Raw genomic sequence first — 13,768 nt, 5'->3', positions numbered from 1 at the left:
TCCACACTATTTTTCAGAGTGGTTGTGCTAATTTACATTCACACCAGAAGTGTAAAATTGTTCCCTTTGCACCGCATCCCCACCAACACCTCTTACATATTTTTAAATTTTTTAATTTTGGTCATTCTTGCAGGAGTGACGTGGTATCATATTGTGGTTTTAATTTGCATTACTCTGATAATTAGAGATGTTGAGCATGTTTCCATATGTTTCTTGGCCATTCGTATATCTTCTTTTGAGAATTGTCTATTCATATCTTTAGCCTACTTTTAAATGAGATTGTTTTTATTTCTTGCTGGTTTGTATGAGTTTTTTGTAGGTTCTGGATCTTAGTTCTTTGACAGATGTATAGATTGTGAAGATTTGGTCTCACTCTGTGGGTTGTCTGTTAACTTTGCTGATTATTTTTGCTCTGCAGAAGCTTTTTAGTTTAATTAAGCCCCATCTGTATATATTTGTTTTTGTTTCATTTGCTTTTGGGTTCTTGTTCATGAAGTCTTTGCCCAAGCAACTGTCTAGAAAAGTTTTTCGAATGTTATCTTCTAGAATTTTTACTGTTTTAGGTCTTATATCTATCTTGAGTTTATTTTTGTATAAGTTGTGAGATGAGTTTCCAGTTTTATTCTTCTACATGGGCTTGCTTAAACATCCCTGCATTATTTGTTCAATAGGGTTTCCTTTCCCCACTTTATGTTTTTGTTTGCTTTGTCAAAAATCTGTTGGCTGTAAGTATTTGGTTTTATTTCTGGGTTCTCTATTCTGTTCCATTGGTCTATGTGCTTATTTTTAGATCAGTACCATGCTGTTTTTGTGACTATGGCTTTATAGTATAAAGTTATGTAAACTTTAGGATTGTCTTTTCTCATTCTGTGAAGAATGATGTTGGTATTTTGATGGGAATTACTTTGAATTTCTAGATTGCTTTTGGCAATGTAGTCATTTTCACAATAGTGATTCTACCAGTCCATGAGTATGGGATGTGTTTCCGTTCGTTTGTGTTGTCTATGATTTCTTTTAGCAGTGTTTTGTGGTTTTCCTTGTAGAGGTCTTTCATGTCATTGTTTGGGTATATTTTTAAGTATTTTTTTCCAGCTATTGTAAAAAAAAGTTGCATTCTTGATTTAATTCTCAACTCAGTCACTGTTGGTATATAGCAGAGTGACTGATTTGTGTACGTAAATTTTGTATCTAGAAAATTTGTTGAATTCATTTGTCAGTTCTGGGAGATTTTTGGAGGAGTCTTTATGGTTCTTTAGGTATACAATCATATCATCAACAAATAGTGACAGCAGCTTAAATTCCTCTTCGGATGCCCTTTATTTCTTTCTCCTATTTGATTGCTCTGGCTAGGACTTCCAGTGCTATGTTAAATAAAAATGGTGAAAGTACACATCCTGGTCTTGTTCCTGTTTTCAGAGAGAATGCTTTCAAAATTTCCTTGTTCAGTGTTATGTAGGCTGTGTGTTTGACATAGATGGCTTTTATTACATTGAGATATGTCCTTTGTATGCAGATTTTGCTGAGGGTTTTAATTATAAAGGAATGCTGGATTGTGTCAAATGCTTTTTCTGTGTTTATTGAGATGATCATTGTTTATAATTCTGTTTATGTAGTGTATCACATTTATTGACTTGTGTATGTTAAATCATCCCTGCATCCCTGATACAAAGCCCACTTGATCATAGTAGATTACCTTTTTGATATGTTGTTGGAATTCAGTTAGCTAGTATTTTTTTAAAGGATTTTAGCATCTGTGTTCATTAGGGATATCAGTCTGTAGTTTTCTTTTTTGGCTATGTTCTTTTCTGGTTTTGGTATTAGGGTGATGCTGGCTTCATACAATGAATTATGGAAGGTTCCCTTTTACTCTGTCTTGTGGAATAGTGTCAATAGGATTGGTACCAATTCTTTTAATGTCGGGTAGAATTCTGCTGTGAATTGTCTGGTCTTGTACTTTTTTTGTTGTTAATTTTTAAAATTACGATTTTTACTGATTTAAGCTAGGAGGGTTGTACATTTGCAGGAATTAATTCATCTCCTCTAGATTTTTGTGTTTATGTGTGTAAAGGTGTTCATGGTAGCCTTGAATGATCTTTTGTATTTCTGTGATGTCAGTTGTAATATTTCCTGTTTTGTTTCAAATTAAACTTATTTAGATATTCTCTCTTGTTTTCTTAATCTTGCTAATGGTCCATCAATTTTATTTATCTTTTAAAAAACCAGATTTATGTTTCATTTATCTTTTTTTTTAAATTTTATTTAGTTCTGCTCTGATCTTGGTTGTTTCCTTTCTTCTGCTGGGTTTGAGTTTCGTTTGTTCTTGTTTCTCTAGTTCCTTGAGGTGTGACCTTAGATAGTCTATTGTGCTCTTTCAGACTTTTTGATGTAGACATTTAAAGCTATGAACTTTCCTCTTAGCATGGCCTTTGCTGTATCCCAGAGATTTGATAGGTTTTCTCACTATATCATTCCATTAAATTTAAAAAATATTATGATTTTATTGTTGAAGAAGCAGGTTATTTAATTTCCATGTATTTGACTGGTTTTAAAGGTTTTTGTTGTTGTTAATTTTCTATTTTATTCCACTGCGGTCCTAGAAAGTACTTGATAACATTTCAGTTTTCTTAAATTTATTGAGACTTGTTTTGTGGCCTATCGTATGTTCAATCTTGGAGAAAGTTTCATGTCCTGATTAATAAAATGTATAGTTTGTGGTTTTTGGCTAGAATGTTCTGTAAATAACTGTTAAGCCCCTTTGTTCCAGGGTATAGTTTAAATCCATTTTTTCTTTATTGACTTTCTCTCTTGATGACCTGTCTAGTGCTGTCAGTGGAGTATTGAAGTCCCCCACGATTATTATGTTTCTGTCTATTTAATTTCTTAGGTCTAATAGTTACTGTTTTATAAATTTGGGAGCTTATAAAGCCCGTTTTTCCACTTTTGCAGTTTGGGCACTCAGAATATTTGGGCTGTCTCCCAGGTCCTGCAGGAGCAATTTGCTTCCTTTAAAGGGACTATGAATTCTCCTGCCTTTCCTGGTATATTCCTAGAGTAGTTCTGTTGTAGTTTTAGCAATGCAACAAGATTTAACAGGTTTTCTTTTGTTTGAGATAACACTTAGAGGTTTTTGTTTTATTTTTATGAAAATTAAAAAGTACGAACACAAAAGTGAGGCTGGAATGAAAGTTTAATAAGCAAAAGAAGAAAGCTTTTTGCTAGCAGAGAGGGGTTTCAGAATAGGAGTTCCCCCTATGAGGCTGGAGTTCAGGGTTATTATGGTCTAGGAATAAAAAGAAATGTGCTTAGTTTGTGGGCTGTTTTGGAGAACATGTGACTTAGCTTGGCCTGGGACTAATTAGAAAGCTTGGGCTGAGATCTTGACCCAGGACCAGTTAGAAGCTGAAATGATGATGTATAGATGCTGCTTAGCTTGACTCAGGACCAATTAGAAGCTGAAATGATGATATATAGATGCTGCTTAGCTTGGCCCAGGACCTGTTAGAAGCTGAAGTGAAAGTTTGGCCTGGGACCAATTAGGGGCTGAAGTGATGATTTATAGGAGCCGCTGTAGAGTTTAAATAAAGGTGAGTGCCCACTGGAGCCCACTGTGTTTATGCCCACAAAAGGAGAAGAAACTTTTTGTGGAGCCCTCTGATTATATAAAGAATAAAGGCATTTTATACCAGGCCTTGTTTTTTATTTGAGTGAGCTAGAGGTTTGTGCAAGCTTTTATTTAAATAGGCTGGAGGTTTTTTTATTTGTGCAGCTGTGGGCATGTTTTTAGGCACAATACTTTGTACCGGTTTTTTTATTGGTGCCTGCAGCTTGGATTTTTTTTTCCAGGCTGCATTTTACATTTGTGGGGATGAGGCAATGACTCATGGGCTGAGGACTTTTCAGGGACCTTTCTCTTGCTATATACCTAAGGCAAGCAAACTTCCTTGAGTCCCTACTCAGGAGTGGAAACCCTAACTATTTTTATAGAGATTAGGCATTGGATTTTTTTGGGCTACTTTTTGCTGGAAAGGGGCAAAGGGAACAGTAGCTGGGATTTTTTTGGGGGGATGCTAGTTTAAGGGTTTTTGGAAGAGGTGCACATTTATGTGTGTGTGTGTGTGTGTGTGTGTGTTTGCATTGCTGTTTGGAGCTTGATAGCCTTTAGGTGGAAAGAAACAGTTTGGGTTAGTAGAGGATACGTATTAAAATGAGAGAAGGTGGGTAAGGACAGATTAAAAATTTTGAAGCTGCTGACATACCCCAGTAATTGGTGGCAATAGTTATGCTTTCTAAGATTTGGGTGCATGAGGCTTGGCTTTGGTTACCTTTTTTGATTTTGCTTTTTTAAAAAGGAAACCTTTGGGTTATGGGCACCTTATTTATTTTTATTACTTAGCAGGATTTGCAGTATTATTGTTTAGAACTAGAATATTTATTTAGATTTTTACATAATTCAATTTTTTTTTGTTTTATTTTCTTTGAGCCACAGCTAGAGATTGCTGGTGGGCTAACTAAACTAAGTATAGTTAGTTTCAAATACAGGAAGAAATGTAAAAATAACTAATGCAACTAGAAGTTAATGATAGATGTATTATAAGTTTTAAGACTTTTTTTTAGTTTTTATTTTTGTTAAAATGTGTATTAGGAATGAGTTGTTTGTAAAATAGACTTTAGTTTTATATTTGACTGGGATGATTTGCATAAAGTGCAACAAAAATAATTACATAGGCTTTTTGATTGACTTTGATGGAACTTCGTTTTATGAGAAATTTTACATAGGATTTCTTAAAGCCAAGCTTAGCCATGGGTTTGTACCCTTAAATACTTAAGAGTTGGGTAATTTTTTTTAAGGTTTTAGAAGCACAGGGATTTTAGGTCTGTTAGAAAGTGACGTTTTTTACTTAACACAGTTTAGGAACCCTATATGGAGACTGTGTAGATAAGGTACGTGGCCAGTTTCTTTTAAGGGGATTTTATTGGTAAGTTAAGCTTGATTTTTTAAAAAGAGAAATACACTCTTTTATTTAAAGCTTTGGCAAAACAGCAAGTTTTTTTTTTAATTGTGTTTTGTTGCAAAAGAAAATGGATTTTTGTTGCGCTAATGGAAACAACTATATTGTTGTAAGTCAAGAATAATTTAGTTTTTAGATTTTAGAGGAACTAGGCTGAGAGAAGCAAATGCATTTTAAATTTTATTTACAGGAGTATACCTTGCTTGTTAAAAGGTTTTAAGAAACTCTTACTTTGAAAAGCAAAATAAAGATTAGGTTTTGTTTTTGAGATGGAGTGTTGCTCTTGTTGCCCAGGCTGGAGTGCAGTGGCGGAATCTTGGGTTCAAGTGATTCTCCCGCCTCAACCTCCCGAGTAGCTGGAATTACAGGCAAGCGCCACCACGACCGGCTAATTTTGTATTTTTAGTAGAAACTGGGTTTCTCCATGTTGGTTAGGCTGGTCTTGAAATCCCGACCTCAGGTGATCCACCTGCCTTAGCCTCCCAAAGTGCTGGCGTGAGCCACCGTGCCCAGCCAAGATTAGCAATGGTTTAAGAAAAAGTTAAAAACATTGCTTTGACCAGGCACGGTGGCTCACGACTGTAATCCCAGCACTTTGGAAGACTGAGGCAGGTGGATCATGAGGTCAGGATATCGAGACCATCCTGGCTAACACAGTGAAAGCCCGTCTCTACTAAAAATACAAAAAAAATTAGCCGGGCGTGGTGGCGGGTGCCTGTAGTCCCAGCTACTCGGGAGGCTGAGGGAGGAGAATGGCGTGAACCTGGGAGGTGGAGGTTGCAGTGAGCCAAGATCGAGCCACTGCACTCCAGCCTGGGCGACGGAGCAAGACTCCGTCTCAAAAAACAAAAACAAAAACAAAACATTGCTTTTGTTTTTTATTAGTTTATTTTGTTAACTTTTGTCTTGTGTGATATTTATAAGTATCTTAGCTATTTATGAGTTTTGTTTTGTTATGAGAAACCTGCATTGGAGAGCATTTGTTAAAGTTTTACAGCTAATTATAAACCATTTTTTGAAGTAAATTAAGATAACGATTGTTTACAAATGACAAAATGTTTAGGGTGGTTACAGTTAGAAGCACAATTGACAAAGAAATTTGGTTATTTTTGTAGCTTATAATAACATAACCTTAATTGTGATTGATGGTGCACATTTAGACATTAGAATCTTACACATTTTATATGGTTTTGGAACATATGTTAATGATATTTACTAAAATATGACCTGAGGAAGATATTAATTTGACAGTTTTATATACCTAAACTTGTTAAATAATTTTGTTAACCTCTGTTTTGGATGCCCCAGGAGCCCCTTGCAGCACTTGAGAGCTAGACATTAGAAAAGACAACTTTGAAACTGAAATTTGATTTTGTGAAGTTGGTTGAAGATGTTGGAGGTTTAAAACACTCGATATTCTGAAATAAAATTTTAAATTACCATAAGTTGTTTTGCTAAAATGATGACTTAAAATTTGAAAAAGCAAAAGTTTTTATTAGCTGTTATTATTACATAAAAATTTTGATTGGCCAGGTGTGGTGGCTCACGCCTGTAATTCCAGCACTTTGGGAGGCCTAGGACGGTGGATCACGAGGTCAGCAAATCAAGACCATCTTGGCCAACATGGTGAAATCCCATCTCTACTAAAAATACAAAAATTAGCCGGGTGTGGTGGCAGGCACCTGTAGTCCCAGCTACTCAGGTGGCTGAGACAGGAGAATAGCTTGAACCCAGGAGGCGGAGATTGCAGTGAGCTGAGATCATGCCACTGAGCTCGAGTCTGGGTGATAGAGCGAGACTGTATCTTAACAACAACAACAACAAAATTTGATGAAAAGAAAGAAAGCTAAATTTTACTTTTGCATACTGTTAATGTTAACCCCAATTTTAATGAAACCTTATAAACAATTTTCTTTAATTTTAACTAATTAGACCATGAGGTGAAGAGTTTTATAAACCTTTTATAATCCTTTACAAATTTTGCTAAAGAGTAGATTAGTGCTTTAATAAAACCTTGTGTTTGTATTTTAATGCTTAATTTGAAAAACTATGTAATATCCTTTTGAATTTAGTTGATATGTTTACATACAGAAGTTTTTTGCAAGATTAATTTTTACAATTTTTTTTTTTTTTTTTTTTTTACAATTTAAAGCTTTTGCTTTAAGACTTTTTATTTTTAGGCAAAACGTACTTTTAAAAAAGATCTTACTAAAAACATTTTACTGCGTTTGCATACCTTGTAAATTTATTTTTAGTAGTTTTAATTATATGTTATAATGGTAACTTTCAGCAGTTTTTAACTTGAATGTAAAACCTGATAAATTGTTTTAGTTATGTGCTAGGTGCAGATAGATTTTGACTACTTTTTTGCATAGTTAGGGGCACATATGTTTTTTGTCCTTACTCATTGTGAAGCAGGCAAATAGAACAGTTTTTAAAGGCCAGAGGAGCACTTCACAACCTTAAAACATTTAGCAAATTTAACATTTGACCAGAATAATTTTGGTTACCTATTTACCTTTTGAAGATATTTACACTTTATTAATAATTTTTGAGACTGATTTTATTTTTTAAAGATTAAAGTTACATAAACTGAAAGGTACCACAGCCTTTATTTTAAAAAAATTGATTTAAGCACTTATTTTTAATTAGAGCTTTTTAAAATATACATTACACACACAACACGTGTATAACCACACAGAAAAAAAAAATAGATTTAGTAGTTATAAGATTTTTTATTTGCCAATTTTTAACTGGATTATTGCCTCTGGGTAAAGCCTTTTAAGAACAAGACTAGAAATACAGTTTTTATTTACAGGGCTAGGAATATAGTTGTTAGGGATTTTATGAGAAAAATTTTTTAAAAATGAGATTTGTGATTTTCTTGTTTTTAAGAAGTTTTAGGCCACCAGAGATAACTTTATGGCCTTTTATGAATGGACCAAGAATGGCAAGGCACAGTGGAGAAAAGTAATTTAGTTGACCGAGAAGAAACTAAATTACTCCTTGTTTTGTTGTTTGTTTGTTTGAGACAGAGTTTTGCTCTTGTTGCCCAGGCTGGAGTGTAATGGCACAATCTTGGCTCACTGCAACCTCTGCCTCCCAGGTTCAAATGATTTTCCTGCCTCAGCCTCCTGAGTAGCTGGGACTTACAGGCACACGCCACCACGCCCAGCTAACTTTTGTATTTTTTTTTAGTAGAGACGGGGTTTCACCATCTTGGCCAGGATGATCTCGATTTCTTGACCTTGTGATCCACCCGCCTTGGCCTCCCAAAGTGCTGGGATTACAGGCATGAGCCACGGTTTAGAAAAGATTTATGAAGAGAAAAACATAAAAGCTTTTAAAATATATTTATAGCTTGGATATTTATTTTTAAAGTTTTTTTTTTTTTTTTTTTTTTTTTTTTGAGACCAAGTCTTGCTCTTGTCTCCTGGGCTGAAGTGCAATGGTATGATCTTGGCTCACTGCAACCTCTGCCTCCCAGGGTCAAGCGATTCTCCTGCCTCAGCCTCCTGAGTAGCTGGGATTACAGGCGCCTGCCACCATGCCCGGCTAATTTTTGTATTTTTAGTAGAGACAGGGTTTCACTGTGTTGGTCAGGTTGGTCTCGAACTCCTGAGCTCGTGATCCGCCCTCCTCAGCCTCCCAAAGTGCTGGGTTTACAGGCGTGAGCCACCGCGCCTGTCTGCTTTAGTGTTTTTTGACAATACTAGACTTAAGTACCTTACTGAAGTTTGAGCTGAGCTTTAGATTTGGATATTTAATATTTTTTACCTGCTAGAAAATTAAAAAGAACTTTAGTGTCTTTTTGAAAGACCCCCTCAGTTGGGGCACAGAGGAGAGTGTTATTTATATACTGCAAAGTTTTAAATTGAGGCTGAGCAAAATTAGATTTTTGGAAACTGTTTTTGCAATTTGTTTTTGTTTGTTTTTGTTTTTAATATTAGGGACTGCCTGAATAATAAACCTGTTTTTTTATTGAGTTGGGATATAGTATGTGTTTTTACGAAAGCATTTTTTAGCTATTTAAAAAAGGCGGTTGGGGGGGCCATTATTTGGTTTTTGATTTAGCAGGACAGTTTGGAGTTACTAAGAGGTTTGGTTTTGGTTTTTTGCAAGCTTTTTCAAATGCACTTTAGAAAGTGTTTTTTTTTAAAATTACTTATTGATGGGATTCCCAAGACTTTAATTAGGGTTTTTAAGGGGCATTGTTTTATTTTAATTGGGAATGGGGATCTTATTATTGTGAGTCATAATTACCACATTGGGTTTACTGGAAAGCAGTTTATCTTCTTAGTGTAAATAAAAAACAGGCTTTTCGTTAAGTCTAAGCATACAGATCTTTTAAGATTACCACTCTGTTTAGATATGAATAAAATTCATAGGTTTGTAGTAACAGAAATTTTAATTAGTCTTCTAATAGAAGTGAAAAATCAATAAAAACAAGTTGTTAAATGAGTTTAAAAGAAACTTCACGTGTTTCTTAAACGTTTAAAACTACGTTGTAAGTGACTGATTAGTAATTCCAGTCTGTTTCATTTTTAGTCACGTAGCGAGTACACAGGAAATTTAGCTCTCATTTTTTATTCTGTTAGATCCTGGTTAATGTTAAGCCTGAAAACAAGCTGGCCACATCAGTAGTTTGTAACCCATGTTAATTCTAATCAGTCAGTCTGGGGCTATAAGAGTAGTTAAATGTTTTTAATACTATCCTTGGCAGATTCATATACAGCATAAATATGAATATTATGGAAACATTTCTTATTGAGTATTGCTCTTTAGGACTCCGGTAAATTTAAATGTAGTTTAAAAGTATATATTCATGCTTGAACCCAGGAGGCGGAGGTTGCAGTGAGCTGAGATTGCACCACTGCACTCCAGCCTGGGCAACAGAGCGAGACTCCGTCTCAAAAAAAAGTGTGTGCATGTATATATATGTGTGTGTTATATATATATATTCAAATAACTTGTTTCTCTAACAAGTGAAGGAAATCATTTACTTAGACATTTAGAGAGAATTTTACTCAAAACAGTTGCTTTAGAGCCTTTTAAAGTATTTTATTATTTTGAATATTAAAAATCAAGAAAATTTATTCTTGAGTGTTGGGTTCATACTGTTCATAACATTAAAAGTTTCCTAACCCACATCACTAAATGAGTAAGCCATTTTAAATTTTATATATATATATATAATTTACATATATATGTATTTCCTGGAATTTTAAGATAAAAAAACACTTTTTTCTCTGGCCCAAATTCTTAGTTTATTTCTCTCTTTTTTCTAAGAAAAGTATTAATAGTATTTTTAAATGGCAAATCAGAGTTGTATACATTTATGGTGTACAATATGATGTTTTAATATACGCATATAATATGGATGGCTCACGCCTGTAAATGCCAGCTATTCGGGAGGCTGAGGCAGGAGAACCACTTGAACCCGGGAGACAGAGGTTGTGGTGAGCCGAGATCGTGCCATTGCACTCCAGCCTGGGTGACAAGAGCGAAACTCCATCTCAGAAAAAACAAAAAAAGGAATAATTAAGTTGAGTTGAATAACATATCTATCACCTCGCTTACCTATCCTTTGTGGTGAGACATTTGAAATGTACTCCTAGTTCTTTTGAAATACACAATATATTGTTGTTTACTATAGTCACCCTCCTGTGCAGTAGATCTCAAAACCTGTTTACACTATTTGAAACTTTGTACCCTTTGATGAACAACTCTCTGTTGCCTTCCAACCACCCCGAGGCTCTGGTAACCATTACTCCACTTTCTACTTTTTTGAGTAAAACTTTATTAAATTCTACATATAAACGAGATTATGCAGTATTTCTCTTTCTGTGTCTGGCTTATTTCATCTATCATAGTGTCTTCTAAATTTATCTATCTTGTTTCAAATAATAGGATTTACCCTTTCTTAATACTGAATAGTATTTCATTGTTTATACCACATTTTAAAAATAATTAATATAAATATATATTTGTCTATTGGTTGAAAAAGTCATGTCTTATGGAAAAATATTTCTGTGTTAAAGCAAGTATTAATGTAATTCAGCATATAATTATATTATTAAAATTAGCTAATTTCTACTGAGTACTGACCATAACACTATATATGTGTTAATAAATTTAATTCTCACAGTAACTTAATAACATAGATATCATTATTTACCCTCATTTTACCAGAGGAAGAAACAGAGCCACTGAGAGAAATGACTTGCTCACAATAGCAGAGCCAATATTAAACCACAGGCAACTTTGTCTACAGAGATAACACTCTTGAGTACAACAATAAAAAACTTCAAACAGAAAGTAACTATTTCAAACACTCATTTTAAATACAAAATTTTAATAAATTGAATAATTGGATACATTTTCATTGTTATATCTGTGCATGAATGTATAAAATAGTACATTAAAAATAAATAATTTAAGCCAGAAAAAAATTAGTTAATATTTGTTGTGAATAAAATTGGAAAGTAATTAATTATTATTTGCAGGTATTATCTGTGTTTACTTAGATAACAAAAGAAACTGAAAGACTAGGTCGGGCGCGGTGGCTCACACCTGTAATCCTAGCACTTTGGGAGGCCGAGGTGGGTGGATCATGAGGTCAGGAGGTCGAGACCATCCTGGCTAACATTGTGAAACCCCATCTCTACTAAAAATACAAAAAATTAGCCGGGTGTGGTGGTGGGCACCTGTAGTCCCAGCTACTCGGGAGGCTGAGGCAGGAGAATGGCGTAAACCCAGGAGGCGGAGCTTGCAGTGAGCCGAGATCGCGCCGTGCCACTGCACTCCAGTCTGGGCCATAGAGCGACACTCTGTCTCAAAAAAAAAAATAAAATAAAAAAATAACTAAAAGACTACTTTAAAAGTCTATTCAGGTGGATAGGCAAAATTCTAAGATGATCCTCAAGATTCCCAGCCTGTTTCACACCTGCCCTGTAATCCTTTCCTCTTGAGTGTAAAACTGTCACTGTGGTGTGAAATTACTCATAAAATTAGGACACTAATGTGTTGCCTTTGTGGCCATCAAAAGGGAGATTATTGTGATTGGGCTAAACTGAATCAGAGATGCTTTTAAGAGAAAGAGATACATAATAGAAAAACCCTTCAGCTGGCCTGGAAGTAAGTGATTTCTAGCTGGGCCATGCTGTAAGCTGCTTATGGTGGCTATACGGCAGGAAATATATTTGTATATTGTCATCATTCCTGCCTCCCACATGGTGCTTCCAGTAGGGAGGATAGGAGGATCTCATGGCAGAGGGAAAAAAAAAGGAGTCTAATTTATGCAAAAAAAAAAAAAAATTCACCTTTCATCTGAGATAACCTAAGATAAACAGAGAAGACAACACATGATTACATCAATGGGAGGAAGAAACAACCTGGATGAAAGGGCTCACTGGCACTATGGAATGACATTTAGTAAGCCGTAGTGAATGATCAGCCTCTGGAACATCAATAGCCTACCAACAAGGGATCTCATTCTTACTATAATTAAATCAGCATGTCTGCACCATTCTGGTAGCCCAGTTTTACACTACTCATTACAAACATACCATGGAGACTAGTGTGTACCCTCCTGGAATTGAACTTACTATGAAAAAGCATACCTAATTATTTGTACAATTGAAATACCTTGAAGACATAATAAATTTATTAATTGATATCTAATTACCGAGGATTTTACTATACTGTAATACAATATTGTACTTTAAACAGTATGATTATGTCTAGAATGCATGGAGTTACGTATATAGTTTTTCTTAGTTTAACATGATGAAAGTAACAATTGGATGAAACATTTGAAGTAGAATAAAATTAATCAAAACCACATTTTTTCAATGGGTTGGCATAATTGCTCTGCTTTTTGAAATGGCCTGATTACTAACACAGAGCAAAGACATGATTTTCGCTTTGCTCCATCATTATGTTTTTGACCTTTTAAAATCTAAAATTCTGGCTAAAGGATTCAAAGGGAGTGTTATTTAGATGGCTCCCTCGGGTTTCCAAGGCAATACAAGAATTTTGATGGGCAGAAAAATGCATGCTACATAACACATTGCTCTTCTCTGATTTGCCTTAACACTGAAAGATTGAAGATTGCAAATCTAGTCTCTCAATTTAGAGTAAACTGACAAAAATTTATTTTCCAGCCAGACAAATAAGTATATAAAACTAATGGGTAAAAGATGCCATTAGCTGCCAAAAAATTGTATGACTAGATTCAGGAAGCATCTGGACATGCAAATAACACCCCATTAAATTAAGACCCTAATAGGTGCATGTGAAAAGCATTTATGTGCAATGTGGTGCGCTTCCTTTTGGCAGCTTTTTCTGTGTCTTTGCAGAGATACCAATTTTTTCTGAGTGACTCAGGGTGAATACTGGGCACTGAGAGTGCTGTATTCAGAGTGATTACTGTGTACATGGTTAACACATTCCTTCCATATTACAAAAAAAGTATGAATCTTTGCCTCAAAGCCTTTTAGTAAAAGATTGTTTTTAGTACTCAATTTGGATTCATGGAAAATTTTCACATTCCAGATAAATCAGAAACAGTTAAACATAAACCAAATTCCATAAAACATGAATGAGATAAAATCTTAGCTACAAAATTGTGTATTATCAATAAATTTAGGGAAAAATAGAAAACCAGTACTTTAAGCCAAATAACAGTGTTTGGCACTTGAATACCACCCAAACAAGTGCTCTTCATCGTCATCGTTAAAACAGTGATAGCAGCATGT

General features: G+C 34.7%; 1 protein-coding gene across 2 annotated transcripts in view; it reads left to right on the top strand.

Moving 5' to 3' along the window:
- The window catches only part of ZNF680 (zinc finger protein 680), a 74,647-nt gene that overhangs the window by 47,274 nt on the left and 13,605 nt on the right, over window positions 1-13,768 (top strand). The window lies entirely within an intron of this gene.

The sequence above is a fragment of the Rhinopithecus roxellana genome, chromosome 6 (assembly GCF_007565055.1).
Source record: "Rhinopithecus roxellana isolate Shanxi Qingling chromosome 6, ASM756505v1, whole genome shotgun sequence".
Lineage (NCBI taxonomy): Eukaryota > Metazoa > Chordata > Mammalia > Primates > Cercopithecidae > Rhinopithecus > Rhinopithecus roxellana.
The sequence above is the reverse complement of the archived record's forward strand: the minus strand, read 5'-3'. Positions and strand labels throughout refer to the sequence as shown.